The following is a 19,513-nucleotide window of genomic DNA, read 5'->3' as shown; positions in this document are numbered from 1 at the left end:
GCACATCCACCTCAAGGGGACTGGTGGTATGGTGGTCTGACAAGTGGATGGACCGTGCACCTCCCTTCCCATTGAGGGGAGGGTTTTTTGCTCATTCACCGAACCCTAACCCTAACCACTAACCTCTGATGTAATTATTAAAATAATAATAAATAATAATTATTATTATCAATCGTAAAACATAATTTCAGATGAATATATTAGTCAAAACAAGTGTCTTTCATTTCATTTATTATTTAAAGGGTTAAAAATAAAAAAAGGAAAAGAGGGGTTTCATTTCATTTCATCATCTTCATCGTCCTCCTCTGATCCGGTTGGTCTGGGTCGGGGGGGCAGCAGCCTCAGCAAGGAGGCCCAGACTGTCCTCTCCCAGCCACGTCCACCAGCTCTTCCGGGGGAATCCCGAGGCGTTCCCAGGCCAGCTGAGATATATAATCCCTCCAGGGTCCTGGGTCGGCCCCGAGGCCTCCTCCCTGTTGGACGTGCCTAGAAACCCTACCGAGGGAGGCGTCCTCACCAGATCCTTTATATGTCAGACAAGTGAACTGGTACTCCTCTGGGTCAAAGGTGTCGGCACCCTGTTTCTCCACGTTGCTGGCCACGCCGTCATCGTAGTTGTCAATGTCACCCTGATCTTCCTCTTCTCTCCATCATCCTCATCTTCCTCTTCTTCAGAGTTTACCCCAAAGTCTAACTCATTGCTGTCAGATGCCTAGCTGTTCAGGTCCACAGACATCCAGTCCACTAAATCAACCACCTGGACAGGTAGAGGGTCGGCCTACCTGTCGGAGCCCAGTGGTCCGATGGGCTGAAATGGCTTATGTGAAACTCTGCCTGTTCTTTTCTTCTCTTCAGCGCCTCCCTCTCCACCTGCTTGTGTCACTGTTCAGAGACACTTTGACTCCCTGCCTGTCTGAGGTGCATGGAGAGCGGTTAGGGCTAGGGGTTCGGTATGAACGAAATCAAAAACGTCAACATGTGCCCGTGCGACGTTTCGACACAATTTGTGTCTTCCTCAGGCTGGGTGCAAAGGAACAAAAGTGGCCTCCAAGCACCCGAGCTAACAGCCCCTTCTCCATGTACCTGTTTTGATATGCATGTCTTTTAGGTCACCGTCTCTTTGAGGCTAAACTGTTCAGTAACTTTTGTGTACATACAACCTGTAGGGGGCAGAGTCCCGAGACGCTGGCTACCCTCCCCAAATGTGTGTACGGGCTTTCCGATGGTAGCAAGCAGGTGTGTGTAGGAGCTTCCTAGCCTGAGTGATGCCAACTTTAAATTCCACGAGCAGTGAAACAAATCAAGTGAAAGGTTTGCCCTCCATCCGGACAGGCGTCCACTCTATCGGTGCTGCTCAGGGTGAAGGTTCAGGGTTTTAAGGTAAGTGTCCCCTCCCACCTAAGTGCTTTCTCGTCTCCCATTTCGCATGGGTTACTAAGATATCCTGCATGAAGCCTGAAGGTGGTGGGGTTTCAAAAAAGTCGACTTAATAGCCTTTAAATATGACCTGGTCCTTGTGGCCTTAGGCAGCTCCATTTTAAACACGACAGCTCAATTCTCACTCTGTCACAACATTAGTGATTAAGATAAAGTGGCATATATTCTTTGAACACATAAAATCAGTGGAGGTATAAGGTAAGACTACCACCCCAGCAAAAGTGGTGCACTTTGGAACCGTAAGGGCTAGGTTTAGAATTATGGCCTGCCCTCCACAAACGTGGGGAGCAGGAATGCACAGTCCTTCCTGGGGGCTTGGTCCACCACCCAAAGATGGTTAGGGTTTCTGGTGGTTTTAGCGAGGCCACAAAGAGTTATGAAGGTTCAGTCACATGGAGGACACAGATCAGGAGCCCTAAAACACCACGTTTGACACAATCTCTCACTCGCTGGACATGCAGACCACAACAAGTATTGGTGGCAAAGGAGAGGTGGAATGAGTACTAAATAAAACAAACTGAAATACTGCCACCCCAGTCATAGTACTTGAGAGTACTATTCTAGAGAATTACTCAAAAATACTTCACTGAAGAGCATGCAAGTACTTTGTTCAGGTGCTGAACATAGGGTTAGGGCCCCTCATAGCCGTAATGACATCAGTCTCAGCGTGCAACGTTTTGGATTGTTTTTAGCTTTCCTCAGGCTTTGTTAGCCTCCCAGTTCAGTCAAGGCATAGAATCTCTTTTCCAAATGACAGGCTGGGTTATCATAGGTACAAGTCTTTGTCAGTCCCTCCTAATGTGGAGGGTCACTCCTGCTTTCTTTGCCTTTTTCCACAAATTTACAAATTAATGTTTGTGATACAAAAAAAAGGCTCACAACTAATCAGCGAAATGTTTCATTTGCTTCTTTAGTTTTGTCTATTTAACAAACAAATGGTTGACAGGCTGTATCACATTCCAAAGCAAAGAGGGGAACAGATAAAAAAAGAAAACAAACAAACAATACACCAAAATGTACATTTACACATGAAGATTTCTTTGACGAGAACGTTTGAAGATGAAGAAACCGGTACTCGGTCCGTTTTCTGGCCTGGTGGGAAACACACCAAGGGGAAGGGAAGTTACCAGAAATGAGAGCAGAGTTCAATTTCAATATAAAAGCGGGAGCCAGGAGACAAGACAGACACAAGGCCAACCAAGAACACCGCTAGGGCATGGACGTGACATTGCCGTCTGGGGAGGGAAGGGACAAAGGTTCTTCTTGAGATTTGTCTTCAGTGTTTCACTTTTTTTCCGATATTGGGGTGCTAACCTCAGAACTGGAAGGCTCCCCCGCAGTTTTTGTGAAATAAGACTTCACCTTTATGAAGGGGTGAGTCACATGGACTCTTAGGGAGCTGAGAACAGAAACGGTACCTGTCCTTCACGTGTGTGTGTGTGTGTGTGTGTGTGAGTGTGTGTGTGTGAGTGTGTGTGAGTGTGTGTGTGTGTAAAACACATACTGACACACATTAAAATACCCATTCATGGGTTTTTATGAAGTTGATGGGAGGCCGTGCATTGTTTGACAATGACAGAGTCAGAGAAGGCAATCCTGGTTCAAATTAATCTAACATGACACAAAACCTGACCGCTCTGGGGGGTTCATCTCTCACCTGACACAGTTGGTCACCCCCCCCCCCCCCCCCATCAAACCTGTCACCATCAGAGGAAAGCTTCCAAGCTCACCTTTCCAGCAATAATCAGCTGCTGTCACCAACTAAGAGCGGTCAACATTTGCCACACTGGAGCCCGTTCACTACGGCTGGAATGAGGTGTTCCTGCAGCAACGTTAGCACCCCTGTTCATTCCCTGTAAATGTGGACCTCCGGAAACTTTCCCAGCTCCCCCAACTGTGGCAAGAGGCCCTCCAGTGTTAAGGGTGACACCTCCAGCCTCAGGAGTACCTTTTACATGCAGCATCCCAGTTCTCACCTTCCACCACACCACATCATTCCTACCTAAAGTCCTTCATGGGACCTCCATTTCAGGGGAAAGCGCGTTGCCATGTGGTGAGAGGATCCTTTCTTGATGCACCTGTCAGTGAGTTCCCACCACTTTCAGAGACTTGAAAAGGTGCTGGTCAAGAAACACCATCTTGAAAAAAGAGAAACATCACTTTCTAAGAGAGTTTGTTGACAGGATTGAAGGCAGTTTGATGAGTGTCATAGGGGGAAAGGAGGGTTCCCCAGCTGAACCACCAGCATGGTGTCTGCACCTCATGGAGATCCTGGGTCCTGGTCCAGGCAATGACAAGCAGCCTGAGAAAAGAAGGTAGAGAACCTGGGAGCTGGAGAAGCAGAGGGACTCTGGAGCACACGCAGGTCTCTGGTTCTGTCTGTTGGAGACTGTATTTTAGAACTGATAGAACCAGAACCATAGAAGGATAAATCAGTGAGTCATTAGGAGGATCAAAGAGGACAGAGAACGTAGTGAAATGAAGGAAGAACATTTATTTGAGTACATAAACATTTGTCAATATTAAAAACACACATTAAACAGTTACATCACCAATTCAACATGATATTAGAAATTAGGAGTAAAAATGTGCTCATTAGTTCAAAACAAACAACTAAAAGTGCTTTTAAATGAAAGGATCAATAAAACAAACGACTAAAGGCACTTTCACAACAAAAGATCAAAAGAAAAACCCAACAAAATTGGTTGGGGAGGAGGGCAAAGACCTGTCTGAGGAGGAGAAAGGGGGTGCACAGTCCTTCAGTTCTTGGGACCCCACTTCTCCCCAGCACCTTGAACTCCCTGAAAATCCCTGCTATTGAACTGTAATCCTGTTTTGATGTGTTTCTGCAATGCTGCCTGCAGTGACACTGGAAGGAACCCTCAGGATTCCCAGATTTCCCCAAATGCTCACATGGCTTTGCTGTGTGCAGCATTCATCCATGTCCTGGTCACAAGCCATGCCTACAAATCCAGCAGGGAGGTGCAAAGGTGCGGCCGTTAAGTGGGTTGGGATCACACGCTGCTTCCTCAGTGGGGGTTGGGTTTGGGTTTGGAGAATGGGTGGTGGACCACCCTTTCCCTGTTTCCACACATGTCTCCTGGTAGCCTGGTCTGGCCTGGAAACAAGTGGACACCATCAGGGCCACAGAACTCCATCACAGCCAGAGCTGGGGGCCTGGTCCACCACCCGAAGCTGGTGGGGGTTCTGTTGGACAAAGATAGTGAAGGTGAACTGTTACCCTTTTGGATCCTGGCTCTTGGAGTGTTGCTCTCTACAACTGAGGCAGGGCCTCAGCACCGTGTGGCACGGCAGCTACAGGCTGCTGAACAGAAGGCTCAGCGGGGGGGGGGGGGGGTCAAGGCAGCACAGAGAACTGTGGGTAGCAGTCCTCCCTCCACCTGGGACCTCTACACCTCACGATGCAACACTTTAAAAATGGGATGCTGTTTTTGTTGTCTGCCCCTAAAGCCACTAAATAAATAGTACTTTAAAAACAGGACATGGACAGAGCAGCCACTCACTACCGCTCAGAAGTGAGGACACCCTCTTCTTCAGTGGTGTCCTTTATTTGGACTACCTTCTACTTTGGAGATTCATACTGAAGACATCAAATATATCAAACAAGATACATGGAGTCATGGAGTAGAGCCAAGAATTGTTAAGAACTGGAACAGGTTTGATATTCTAGCTCCTCAAAGTGCCCTCCCTCTACTCGTCCTTCTCTCAGGGAGCTTCATGATGTCATCACCTGAAAAGGTTCCCCTCTCAGGTTCACCTTGTCAGGTTCCTTGGTGGAACTTCCTACCTTCTTCCTGGGGTGGAGCATCAGTGGAGCTGAGCAGAAGTCAGGTTTGTCCCCAGCTGACAGCTCCCTTTACCAACTGGTAGAATTCCTGTCATGGCAGGAACCAGCAGCTCAGTAGAGAGGAACCACCATCCATCAGTCCTCTCAGACCTGAAGGTCAGGCGCTGTGGAAAACTGAGAAATCTTTGAACGTGTCCACGAGTGCAGTCGCAAAAACCAGGAGCTGCAACGAAACCGGCTCAGGTGAGGACCAGATCCAAGTCAGATTCCTGATGATGTCATCAGGGGGCTTTCCCAGTGTATTTGATCCTAGAATTCTGTCTTTGATCTCAGGACACATCAAAGAAACTGAATTCTGGCGAGTGTGTGAGAGCCTTCCAGGCTGGGCTAGAAAACCCACCTCAACCTTGTGTGCTCCAGAGGAGAAATCCCAAGCCTGTGTTGTAGCAGCAGGTAGAGCCATCAGTCCACCACCATGAAGCCCCACTTTGTCAAGGACCCTGCACATTGGAGACCTTTGGTTCCACCGCCGTGGCTTTGTGGACACAGAGAAGGAGAAGGGACGGTCTCTCCATGCAGGGATCCATGAGCCACATGGAGGCCTCTCCTCCCCTCTCCTCTCTCCTCTCCTCTCCTCGTCTCTCTCCTCTATTCTCCTCTCCTCTCTCTCTCCTCTCCTCCTCTCTGTCCTCCTCTCTCTCCTCTCCTCTACTCTCCTCTCTCTCCTCTCCTCTCTCTCTCTCTCTCCTCTCCTCTCTCTCTCCTCTCCTCTCTCCTCTCCTCTCCTCTCTCTCCTCTCCTCTCTCTCCTCTCCTCTCTCCTCTCCTCTCTCTCTCCTCTCCTCTCCTCTCTCTCCTCTCCTGTCCTCTCCTCTCTCTAGAGCCCAAATCAGGTCAAACCAGAACAGGTGTGGGAAGGCCTCTGTCAAGGTCAAAGGTCACTGGAGACCGTCCTCTCAGTGTCTACATTCAAAAACCCCAACTTCAGCAACTCTGTCCCTCAACCTAAACCAACACTGCTGATTCAGGGGCCCTCCAGCTCCTGGGCCCTGGTACATAGAGAGTTGAAACTCACAGGACCTGGTCCTAGTGGGGCCGAGACCACGTGGACAGGTTTTGGTGGATGGAGCCCCAAGGGTTCACTGAACAAGCCCATTCAGCACCAACACCTCCAGATGGTGTGAGGCTGGACAGGTCTAACGGCCTGGGTCTTTACTGCACTGTAAAAAAAGGGTCAAAAGTCTGGCAGCAGCGTTTCCAGACGGTACCGTCCAATTACAGTCATGAACTGTTCCACAAAATTCCATGGAAGAAACTGTAAAAATACCCAGCAGCTTTCCCAGTCCAAACTGATGAAATTACAGTCCATTTAGTGTTGAGAAATGTGCTTTCAACTGCAGGAAAACAGGCCCATCATGGAAAACACATGAAGAACAAGGACCTTTCAGGTTCTTCTCTCAGTTCAGGGCTCTTACTGGTTCATTTATGAAACAAACCAGTCTATGAGCAGGAATTTCCCATTAGAAAAGTTCATTTGACAGTGGAAAAGCAAGCGGAGTCCATCAAAATAGCCCAGTTTAAGGTCCGTCACTGTCAAGTGAAGCTACTGAGTTGTTACTTTCTGAATTGGAGTGTGTTAAAGTGAAGTTCTGGAATGTTCCACTTCATCTACAGGGATTTCCCATTAAAGAACAGATTTTACTACGTTCAGTGTTCCAACATGAACCTTCAAGGAAACACAAAGGTCTGTAAATGTGTGGCATTGAACACACTCGTTTCAGTGAATTGTGAACAAACATTTCTTGTTAAAAATGTTGAAAAAGCAGCAGAGTGTCAGAACAGGAAGTGACGCCACATTCAAGGCAACCTGGCAAAGTAGGAATGCAGCGTTGTTTTATACAACTGTCCGATGAAGTGTTGGACTGCCAAAACAGTGGTTTTGATGTGGAACAAAGGAACTGATGTAGAGATACTTGAAGGAAAGGTTCAGTATTTGAACTCTGGGCCCAAGCGTCATGTTGTCAGGGACTTTCTCCATTCTTAGAAACCACAGCTTTGCTCTGTCCCTGCTCCGCCTGTCCAGCAACACCAGGAAGGCCTAAAACTCTCCTCCAAGGGCAGAAGGTCTTTGAAAACTAAGACTCAACTCAACTTTATTCATAAAGCACTTTAAAAACAACCACAGCTGAAAACAAAGTGCTGTACATAAATAGTCATAAAACATAATAATCAAGTGAAGAACAATAAAAATACTAAAACAGGAGCAAAGTCTCATGCTGGGTCAAAAGCCAAGGAATAAAAATAGGTTTTAAGATTAGTTTTAAAAATGGACAGTGAAGAAGCCTGTCTGAGGTGCAAAGGCAGATCGTTCCATCATTTGGGAGCAGCAACAGAAAAGGCTCTGTCCCCTCTGAGCTTCCGCTTAGACCTCGGTATCTCCAGGAGCAGCTGGTCAGCTGACCTGAGGCACCGAGCAGGAGCACGAGGGTGAAGCAGCTCAGAGAGGTAAGGGGGGCCAGACCATTTAAGGATTTAAAAACAAATAAAGAATCTTAAAATGAACCCTGAAGTGCACAGGCAGCCAGTGGAGGGAGGCCAGAACGATGGGCTCCTTCTTCCTGCTCCGGTTAAAAGTCGAGCAGCAGCATTTTGTACCAACTGGAGACGTGAGAGGGAGGACTGGCTGATTCCAAAGTAAAGAGCACTGCAATCATCAAGCCGAGAAGTGATGAAGGCATGAATCACAGTCTCAAAATGCTCTCCTGCAAGAAAGGGCTTCACTTTTGCTAACAGCCTCAGATGAAAGAAGCTGGACTTCACCACTGCACCTATTTGACGATCTAGTTTGAAATCCCTGTCCATCTTAAACCCAAGTTTGAAACAGTTGGCTTCACATACAGAGCCAAGGGGCCCAAGTCAATAGGGGGAGGTTCACAGGAGCCACTGGGACCAAACACCATCACTTCAGTTTTCTTCTCGTTAAAATTGAAAAAGTTTAGGGCCATCCAGGCTTTAATGTCATCAAGACATAACAGAAGTGGCTTGATTGAGAGAGCATCTTTCTTCTTTAGTGGCACATCTATCTGACTGTCACCAGCATAGCAGTGAAAAGAGATGCCATGCTGATGAGAATGGAGCCCAGAGGAAGTACATACAATGAAAAAAGGAGAGGCCCTAAAATTGAGCCCTGTGGAACCCCAAATGACTGAGGAGCAGGGGAAGATTCAGAACCAGCAAAGCTTACACACAGAGTTCTGTCTGTCAGATAGGACCTAAACCACCGCAGAGCACTACCACAAATGCCCACTAGGTGCTGCAACCGAGATAATAAAATATTGTGATCCACTGTATCAAAGGCAGCAGTTTGGTCCAGCAGGACAAGAATCACATCATCTCCACAGTCGTTTGCCAGGAGGATGTCATTGAAGACCCTAAGCAGTGCTGACTCTGTGCTATGCAGAGTCTTAAAACCTGACTGGAAAACCTCCAGAATATCATGCTCATCCAGAAAAGACTTCAGTTGAGCAGACACAACTTTCTCCAAGACCTTAGAAATAAAAGGCAACTTAGAGATGGGCCTAAAGTTAGCCAATACAGTGCTGTCAAGGCCAGGTTTCGTAAGCAGTGGTTGCACTACTGCATGTTTAAAACTAATGGGGACAACACCAGAAGACAGACTGCTGTTACTAACGCCCAGAACTGACTGCCCCATACTGGGGAAAACCTCTTTTAAAAATGAGGAGGGACAGAATCATGAGGGGAACCTGATGGCTTCATGTGGCCAACCACATCTTTAAAAATGACAAAGTCACAGGCTCAAACTTATCGAACACAGCCGGGCAACGGACAGAAGCAGAGGGGTCAGCGGCAGGAGCTGAGATGAGAGCCCTCCTGATAACAACCTTGTCAATGAAAAAGTGCAGGAAGTCATTGCACATTTCAGTGGGTGCTTCCAGGCAGACAGGCTGTGGGGCATTCAGAGCAGAGTCAATGGTTTTAAATAGCACACGTGGGTTGTGGCGATCAGACACAATAATGTCTGACAAGTGTCCTCTCTTAGCCTCTTTAACAGTCTAAGACTGATGGTTGTTCAGTCACGACACTCAGGGCTACCACACCAGTGTCAGTGTGTTCTCTTGGAAAGCCAAGCCTTCTGTCAACAGTTGTGTGCTTCTGGAGAGGAACAGAGACACCAACACTACCTTCTTAGCTGCTGTTTGGTCCACAGGAACCTGCATTGTTTGTTGTTGTGGGAAATCATGTCCTAAAATGCCAGTTTGTTGTTTTTGAGATAACCTTTGGCAACATTTGGACATGGAAGTGGGCAGGCAGACAAAAAGTGCCACAGCTGATGCCTTCCAGGAGGTGCAGAGATACCTGGCAGAGGGCAGTACTTCCAGGGCCCAGGATCCAGTAAGTTACTGGGCCAACCAAAAGACAATCTGTCCAAACCTCTACCAGCTGTCCCTACAATTTCTTTGCACTCCAGCCTCATCTGTGCCGTGTTTTCGACAGCTGGAGAAGTTTTATCAAAAAAACGTAACAGACTTAATTTTAAAATGTCAGAAAAACGAATTTTTTGAAATAAAAATTTGTAAAAGTCCTCAAGCGTCCTCATTACCAACATTTTCACTTAGATTTTCACATTAAGATACATCTTCACATTGTTTAAAGACATGGAATGATCCAATAAGAACGCAAAGACTTCAATGACATTATTGTGTACACCAGGTCATCAAATCAGTGTCAGTTCAGTCTGTCAAGCCTGCAGGGAAGTTTAAAGTCCAGCAGGTGTCAGTATTCAGTGACACAGTATCAACACAGTGTGTCATTGTGTCGACACGCTTCATGACGCTTCATGACGCTTCATGACGCCTCATCCACCCATCACCAGTGTGGAGCGTTTGCTTGGTGAATTTAAAATGAAGACATTTGAATCAACTTGATGTCGTCCATAGTCCACTGATGCAGCGGTCATGTTCTCAATGTGTGTCACAAAGTGCATCTGTTGCTGTTGGCTGTTTAGTTGGAAACAAGAGTTTGAAAACAGCACACCAATTTGTTTCCTGATGTCGCAGAGGATTATGGGGAATGTAGTCTGATAGTGTGTGCTAGTCTGCAGGCATTCAATGAAGTGTCATCTAATTCAAAGGACTATGATGATGATGTATTGTTTCATAGTGTGTGGCTAATTTGGCTAATGCTTGACAACACCAACAATAATAATAACAATAACAATCATAATCATAACAATAATAATAACAATTACAATAATAAGTATAATCCTAATAATAATAATAATCATAACAATAATCAGAATCATAATAACAATAATAACAATAATAGCAATAATAATAATAATGATAATAACAATAATCATCATCATCATCATCAGAATCATAATAACAATAATAACAATAATAATAGCAATAATAATAATAATAATGATAACAATCATCATCATCATCATAATCATAATAACAATAATAACAATAATAATAATAATAACAACAATCATAATCATAATAATATAGATCACAAAGTAGCTTCGACCAGGCCAAGCCTTATGTAGTGATCCTGGAAACATTGTTTCATGGATTTCTGATGATCATTCTGTCCATATTGCATGACTAGCCTCCTCCTTCATAGTCAAACTTGAATGCGATGGTGCGAATGTGTAAATTGTAAATAGAAAAGTATTGTTTACAAGTAAATTGGGCTCTGCATAATTAGCATAATTTTGCTCATGTTGAAGGGAAATGTAAATTATTCTTGGAACTGAAATATACCCTTTTATTTCCTTGTCCATCCTAGGACTCTTACCTGCTCCAAATTGGTCCCTTCAAAATAAATGGTCAAACCAAGAGGAATACCACTTGTGTATTCTTGAGCCCTTTCAAGTAGGGACGATTCATCAGAAAACTGGACAGTGGGGCTCCCCTGGCGATGACTGGTCTGCTGTCTCCCCGTCCCGGCTGAAAATCCAGTCTGTGTCAGTTTCAGGGACCTCTCTTCCTGCACTGCTTTACTGGGGAGCGCAGCCTGCTGACAAATGACTTGGTCATAACTTTATTCTTTGAAACCCTCTGAAGATCTGGAATCTTATTAAACAATTGCTTGGAATGTCAGATGTGTCAATCCACACACCTGTATCATAGAACCATTTGTTCAAGCCAGCGATGATGGACAGTGTGCTTCTGGAATGGAGGAAGAGAGGACTCTGTTCCACTGGAGAAGATGGTTGATAACAAATCTGCTTCATTCCTTCAGCTCCAATCTGAACACCTCCTTCCTCAGACACACTTTGGCATCATTGTGTGCGAGGATATTCCAGAGTTCACCATTAAACCAAAGAGCAACATCTTTGAAGATTTACTTCTCTCACGTGGAACTCCCAACATTTGATTTCTCGCTTGGTCACTGCCTTTGATTCCAGTAGACGCCAGTCCTCTCAGGGAGGCCTGGGCCAAAGAACTGGACGTCCCAGTGTCAGAGGCACTGTGTAAGGAAAGCCTGGTCAGTGTACAGGAATGTTCCATCGATTCGAGATACAGACTGATTCAATTCAAAGTCTTGCGTATACTTCATTTTTCCAAAATTGGGCTTAGTCAGATATTTGGATCTGTTTCTCCCACGTATGATGGATGTCGTAGTGCTGAAGGATCGATGGCACACTTCTTCTGGCACTGTCCTGTTCTCAGTAACTTCTGGTGGGATATATTGGATTGGTTTTCCAAACAAGACTGGAACTTTGCTGTATTTGGTTGCTCTGACAGGACGAGGACTCTTCCTCCTTTTCAAAAACAGGCTCTACAAGCAGGCATGGTTGCAGCTAAAGAATTCAAATGATTAAACTGGAGGGCTCCATGTTTCAAGAGGTGGCTTCAGGAAATGCTTTCTGTTGCTGAGATTGATAGGAAGTGTTTTTCTGTTGTCTTATGTATTATCTGTTCATGATACTTTGAACTCATGTGTACTTATAAGTCAAGCATATACATGATACAAGTTCACGTGGATCTAATAGTGAAAAGGTGGCACAAATCTTTGATAGATTCTTTGAGGGCACACGTTTTGAATTCATATCTTTGCTTCTGGGGGGACCTGAAACAACATTTTCAGATGGGGGTCGTGGCCAATTACACATCATTTTTGGTGTCCTTGTCATGGAATGGTTTGAGAACCCCTGACAGAAAGTTTTTTCAGAAAACAGGATTTAGAAGCCTTTTTTTTTAGAATCGGCTTCAGCTGTAAAAGGGTTAGTTATGTTTCATTTCAAGAGCCACACACCATTCCTGCGATGTCAGGAAGTCTTGGAAAGGTGGTGAATATTTCAGAGGACTTCACTGGATTGTGAACCATTGCTTGGCGATGGGTGAAGGTCTGTTTCATCTTCTCCTTCATGATTACCTCATCAGTTGTATGCTTCATCAGTGTAGCAACCCTTGGATCCCCAAAGAGAGTCTCGACTGATGCCTAAGGCGTCTTTTATTTTAGTGAGAGCAGCGTCGTCACGTTCACCAGAGCACCGTGAAAACTGTGTCAGAGTATACAAAACATAAAACAAACAAGTCACCATACAGTCTTCACAGTATGTTACGTTCCTTGCGGCAACACAAGGAATAACACAAACAGCCAAGTGGAAAATTATAAGTGCAAGAATTATTTATTTCACAAAGGGGTGATCAAAACAACAAGAGTTGTGTACAAAGTGGGAGGGAAGGTAGGCCGTGAGGGGATTGTGCCAAACAAATTAACTTAACATATCAAAACAAGGCCTAACTGAAATCTTCCTGACACAAGAAACACAAGTAGCAAAAGGCCTGCCCGTCTAACTCATCAAGGTTGTCAAAAACGTACAAGGATGGCACCAACCCATAAACTAGTGTGGTATACAAAAGAAGACTACGTGATGTAAGGTGTGGGGTACCCCAATCTAACCTCAACCGACCACCTCCCACTTCCAAATAAGTTGATCTTACAAAGTGGTTTCTCAGAGTATGTTGCTCAGCAGGCCGCCAGAGAGAGAGAGAGAGACCCAGAACAAAGCAGGGGAGTGGCTGATAAAGAGGCCTCCCTGGAACCAGCCAGGTGGAGGGGCAACCAGGCTCCAATCAACTCTTCTCCCAGATGTCAGGTGGGAGGGCAGAACAGGAAGCAGCCAGAGTCCTCCTGGATCTTTCCTAAGAGCAGGAGAGGGAGGAGGGAAACAAAGAGAGAGGGAGAAACCATGCAGGGGCTCACCTGAGCCAGCTCTACATGTCACACATGGAACACAGTACAATCTTCATAATTTTGTCCATAATATTACAACATCAACCAAACATTCCTTCAAACAAAGTGTTCCATGCACACTGATCCAAACTCACAATGTTGCAATAATACAATGTTTCAAGATAAACAAACATACCTCACTGCGCTCACCAAGGATGCTTCAACACTTTTAATCTTTTCTTCTGTTTAAACAGGCGTCAATGTTCTTTTCTGTGCAAATGAAGCAGAAGTTACGCTGGAGCCTGGAGATCAAACCTTTGTGGCCCAGGCTCAAACAAAGCAGCCTCCTCATTACCAACTCCTGTTGGGTTACCTTTACCTGTCTCTCCCTCTTGTGGAGCTACGGTGTCACTCAGAGGACAAAATTCAATCCCCCAAATCCATACAACAGTCCTACACATACAGGAGTCACTCACAACTTCACCTACCAACTATTTTAAAACACACACACAAAAATAGAAGCATTAATTAATAACTTTGAGAGTTTATATTTGTTAATAAAACGGAATGTAAACAATACACATTTAGAATATTTCACTGAGATGAAACAAACACATGCAAGGACTAGTGTGGTCCTTTACAATCAGTGCGATGGCCTCATGACACTGGGTTTCTGTGGTTAGCTGCTTTTCCTCGCTGAAAGGGGTTCTGTCGCCAGCATCTGGACCACCTGGAAGTGTTGGAACCACACATACTGCTGCGACACTTTCCAGTTGCAGGATGCATCTAGATGTTTGCCCAAGACCCAAACTAGTGAAAACATAAGATCTACAATCTCACAGCATTGTGAGCTTGTAGATCAGCCAATGTCACTACTTTTTTAACACTTATTTTCTAATTTATGGAATTTTTTTTGGTTTATATTGTTTATAAATGAAATTACTTAAATCACAGCAGAGCCCCAGTCTTATTTGTCACCACTGGAGCAAAAAAGCATTCTTTGCACTGTTCACATAATAACTTTTTCTTCTTTTATTTTCTCCTTAAAATGAAAAAACACGCACCCTTCTTGAAGAACTGCTAAAATCAAGGTCAAAGGGTCTGACATCTGCAGTGCTGAACTAGGAGTCAAAGGCTCTGACATCTGCAGTGCTGAACTAGGAGTCAAAGGCTCTGACATCTGCAGTGCTGAACTAGGAGTCAAAGGCTCTGACATCTGCAGTGCTGAACTAGGAGTCAAAGGCTCTGACATCTGCAGTGCTGAACTAGGAGTCAAAGGCTCTGACATCTGCAGTGCTGAACTAGGAGTCAAAGGCTCTGACATCTGCAGTGCTGAACTAGGAGTCAAAGGCTCTGACATCTGCAGTGCTGAACTAGGAGAAAGCTCAGAATCCAGAAATGTTCAATAATATGTTGTTTACAATGCACTCAACAGTCCTATTTTGAGCAATTACAGACTTTTTTTATCTACTTACATGGCCCAAATTGCCCTGGGGGTCTGCCAGATAAGGGAACAAGGCAGTGATGCCCATTGCACATTCCTCTTGCACACGCCTTGAAGGACTTGCCCTACAGGGTACACACACACACACACACACACACACACACACACACACACACAAGATACAAACAAAAGTATTGTTTCCTGATGCCTTCTGCAAAAAAAGGCTCTTGGTCTGCACCAATTAAAACAAAAAGTGTACATTGGGTGCTCATGTTCATAATGCCGTCATACCCATGTTCACTGGCCATGTGTGCCACCAGTATCTTCACCATGTCACGTCTCCGAGAATCTGTCAGACTTTTTGTCTGAGCATGCTCATTCATGATCCTCTCCCCTCCAGGTTTCTCCTTCAGAATCCTTTCAATCATCGAAGTGGGAGAAGGTAAACGACTATTCTGTCAATCTCAGGTTGCAACACGAAGGGGGCTGAGTCAAAATGACAATATGAAGGCACGAGAATAAGTGAGTGGCCACCATCCCCCCTTTACTTCAAAACTGTACATGGGCTTTTCCCCCTTATCAGAATCAGCATCTCGATTTCAAACAGTCATCAAGGCTCACCTGAGCGAGACGAGTCTGGTCAGCTCTGTTACTTCGGGCAGGACTTGGCTGCAAAATGATGACGTCATCAGAGTCCCCCTCGTTTTCCACACTGGAGCTGAGAAAGGAGCTTCTGGAGCTGGCAATGGAGTGGCTTGAGGGGCTTGCTGAATCTAGCAGTCCAGGTGTGATACTATCAGCAAGAGGGGATCATTTGCAACACGTAGAATGGAAAAAGATTATGTTCGATGAGGATGGATCCATGTTGCATTACATTGGGTGTTTTGAAACAAAGAGCATTTTGAAGTGCAAAAATACTTCACATTCTAGGTTAGCAAGGACTGTGTGCATTATATGACTCCGAGTAATAAGTGCCACACCTTCAGGATGTGAGCCTTGAGGTAAACGCACCTCAAGCACACCCAGGTGTGGTTTATTCACAAGAAACGTAAACGCCTACTCATCAACCTCAGTGTTCAGATCGTCATAGACTTTTAAATCCAAGATTGGAATTGCAAATTTCTTGGAAACTGCAGACAAAACAAGATTGCACAACATTGATGAATCTGACTGCAATGTATTTATTTTATTATTATTAAAGGCCATGCATCTGTGTCACTATAATTCAAACCACTTTAACCATTAACCCATTTTGGGCGGGAACACCTCTTGGTGTTTTAAGCATTATAGCGTCATGCTTTAACTGTTGAAAAATAGAAGATCTACAAGCGCAAAGTCTGCCCCCGAGTAGTGCACTATGAGCTTGCAGATCTGATATTTTTTCAAGAATCTTGAAAAGCAAACACAAACTCACAGCATCCTCCTCCAACGACAAGGCCGATGTTGCAACCTGCACGGTTGCTGTTCGGTGATTCTGGACGCCAATCACCACCCTGAGGGGACACCCCTTTGTGCTGACGTACTGGTCCACCTGTAAAACAGGGAGAGCTGATCAAGGCTACGTTTACAAAGAAGCAGGAGACAGCTCATCAAGGTAACAGTCACATTCATCTTACAGTCATTCCCTCCACGGCTCTTGGGCGCTGAAAATGCTGAAACACCACGACCGCCTCAAGGGAGGAGTGGGACGTGGTCTTCTCATTTTCTGAGATGGGTTGGTTTGTGATCAACTTCCCACACAGGAGATGGAGGACATCACACAGCTGTGCTGGGAAACCAGGAGACTTGTGGAAATAGGGGACGGGTGATCCACCACTTTAGGGTGGTGGACCAAGCCCCCAGGAAGGACCTGAACCCTGACCCTATGGACTGAGGTCTATGCAGGGATGAGGAGGGAGAGCTGGAAGACGATCACACAGCTGTGCTGAGCAACCAGGAGACCTGTGTGGAAATAGGGGACGGTGTGTCCCAGGAAGGACCTGAACCCTGACCCTATGGACTGAGGTCTATGCAGGGATGAGGACGGAGAGCTGGAAGAAGATCACACAGCTGTGCTGAGCAACCAGGAGACATTTGTGGAAATAGGGGATGGTGTGTCCCAGGAAGGACCTGAACCCTGACCCTATGGACTGAGGTCTATGCAGGGATGAGGAGGGAGTGCTGGAAGACGATCACACAACTGTGCTGAGAAACCAGGAGACCTTTGTGGAAATAGGGGACAGTGTGTCCCAGGAAGGACCTGAACCCTGACCATATGGACAGAGGTCTTCTTCTCCAGCTCCCAGGTTCTCCACCTTCTTTTCTCAGGCTGCTTGTCATTGCCTGGACCAGGACCCAGAATCTCCATGACGTGCAGACACCATGCTGGTGGTTCAGCTGGGGAACCCTCCTGTCGGCCCCCATGTTTAGGACTTCCTGCGAGAGAGAGAGATTGGAAGCTTTCCTCTGATGTGTGATAGGTCTGATTTGAAGGAAGGCCAGGGAAAATAACCCAGGGAGCACCATGAAGGTTTGGCTGCTGCTACACCCCTGAACTCAGCTGAACATTGAGGCAGCTCTCACAGGTGCTGTTTGGGCCCAGAAAGTCCAGAATGGACCAGCTTGGTGTCTCTGGAGAGGTCAGACTTCCTCCTTCACATGGAGCCCCAGCTCATTGCTCTAGGATCATGCTAGCTTTTAATCTCAAGAGGAACATGTGGACAACCCCAGACAGAGCCAATGTGCTCCAGTGTGCTGATATCTGGAGGCTTCACCCACTGTGGGACGTGAGACTCAGATGATCCCAGAGTGTGTGACACAAGGAAAAGCTTGGCGTTCTTGAGTGGTGTTTTCAGATGGAGTTCATGCCAAAATTCTACACTGCTGTGATTCCAACTGGCCTTTTTCTATTCATTTGGAGGGAGCAGCTGAGTGTGTCAGCGTCCGGCTGCCTCTCCTCTCACATCGAACACACATGCATTCTCCAGAGCTCAACTCAAGGGTGGAGCAGCAGCCCAACCTTCATGATGCTGCTGTGTTCTTCTCCCTGTCCTTCCTTCAAATCAAACCTCTCACACATCAGTTTTGGACTTTACTGAATGCTGCCCATCTGAAAGTGCAGACCTCCACGTTCCAGTTGGAAGACCCGGATGTACTTGTCACAAATGAATTCATGGCAGCCTGCATCTTCATCTCCAACTTTGTGTCCTTCTCCCTCCTGTATTTACCTGCTCAACCCTTGACAGGCTCCCGCTGCTTCAGCTCAAGATGCCGTCTCAGCTTTGCGGTGGATTGACTCAAGTGCGTCTTTTCTTTCTGAAACGCGGCGGCAAAGTTTGCTCAGAAATGGAAGGTTTTCGCCGTCCTCCTGGACTTTGTCCTAACTCGTTCAAATGACCGTCCGACGCATCCTTGCTGGTTCGTTGAGTCCAGTTCCGTCTTGTCCGTGGGCTCCAACTCCACGCCGCTCCTGCCGCCTCCTCCATGCTGCTTTCTGTTTTGGTGACGCGCGCGGCGGAGCGACGCTGGTGGCTGCGTTGCCAGGTTGGGTTTTTTTCCGTGAAACATTAACAGGTGTTTCGGGAGTTTTTTCAGGCTGAAATCTGGTACCCCACTGACCGAAGATGAACGAGAGAGCGAACCGTTCCCAGACACCAGATGGAAGGCGTTCACAGTCGCGTTCACTCGGCAGCAGGGCTGTACGTTCATTTCACGTTCCTCCGAAATATGAAGGCCCAACACTGCAAGTGAGTGTGGGAACCAGAGCAGTCTTGTGACCAGTGAATGGTTGAAGTGGAAACAGGCCAGGTTTGAGCCAGACTGAGTTGATGATGAATGAAATGAAGGAATGACAGAAGAGACTGGCTTCTTCAAAAGTCTTGGCTGACTGGTCCAACCACTGACAGGCAACATTTCCATCCTGAAGGAATCAAGTCACTCAGGTTGTGAGGAGGCAAAAGAAAACTTCTTCATGTCTGTCACAGAAGAAGCAAAAGGAACTGGAAAACCCATCTGGCAGAGCAGAAACCAACGAACTGGCAACCAAAGGAACAAAGCAAGGAATCAGAACTTCATGTTAGCAACCAACTGGTGAAACTGCTGCCATCTTGGAACTGAGTTCAAGAACTCCTTCATAGAACCAGCTTCAGGGATCTCACAGCTTTCCACCACCCCAGCGGAATCACTACCCAATCGATAGTTGTCAGTGTTACCATGGTAGCAGAATTTGAAGTCAATGACACGATGAGTGAACTGAATAATTCTACAGGATGAGGAGGAACTGGATCTACATGTCAAGTCAAGTCAGGTTTATTTGTGTGGCACCAGACCCCAACCAAAGTTCTGTCCTGATTCTGTCCAAGTAGAGCAGGTCCAGCACCTCCCTCCTTCAATGAACCTCCACCCAACAATTCTCCATCAGCAGCACATCCTGCAACAGCAGCCACCAGAACCTTCCTTTACCAGCAGGAAGGTGGAGCAGATCCAGGATCGGTGGGGACGGAGAGAGAGCAGGAGAGCAGGACAGAGACAAAGACAGAGAATGGAGGTAGACAGAGAGACAGAAGGACAGAGAGGGACAGAGTGAAAGAGAGAGAGACAGGAGGAGAGACTGATGGACAGAGACAAAGACAGAGA

At 46.1% G+C, this 19,513-nt stretch overlaps 2 long non-coding RNA genes across 4 annotated transcripts; both read right to left on the bottom strand.

Moving 5' to 3' along the window:
* Positions 1-3,947: 3,947 nt before the first annotated feature.
* Positions 3,948-12,727, bottom strand: LOC147260918 (uncharacterized). 2 transcript variants are annotated; one of them, XR_015116046.1, is made up of 4 exons: positions 12,652-12,727; positions 11,392-11,742; positions 11,068-11,286; positions 3,948-4,644 (listed from the first exon to the last, which is right to left on the bottom strand). It is a non-coding gene; the product is annotated as an uncharacterized LOC147260918 (long non-coding RNA). The 2 variants fall into 2 exon arrangements; XR_015116045.1 differs by having other exon boundaries at positions 11,392-12,656.
* A 724-nt stretch (positions 12,728-13,451) lies between these two features.
* Positions 13,452-16,382, bottom strand: LOC147260917 (uncharacterized). Of its 2 annotated transcripts, XR_015116044.1 has the most exons (4): positions 16,314-16,382; positions 15,521-15,692; positions 15,191-15,316; positions 13,452-15,024 (listed from the first exon to the last, which is right to left on the bottom strand). It is a non-coding gene; the product is annotated as an uncharacterized LOC147260917 (long non-coding RNA). The 2 variants fall into 2 exon arrangements; XR_015116043.1 differs by having other exon boundaries at positions 15,191-15,692.
* Between the last annotated feature and the right edge of the window lie 3,131 nt (positions 16,383-19,513).

This window comes from Aulostomus chinensis, chromosome 5 (genome assembly GCF_037954235.1).
Source record: "Aulostomus chinensis isolate RoL2024-O1b breed Wild chromosome 5, RoL_Achi_v1.0, whole genome shotgun sequence".
Lineage (NCBI taxonomy): Eukaryota > Metazoa > Chordata > Actinopteri > Syngnathiformes > Aulostomidae > Aulostomus > Aulostomus chinensis.
The sequence above is the reverse complement of the archived record's forward strand: the minus strand, read 5'-3'. Positions and strand labels throughout refer to the sequence as shown.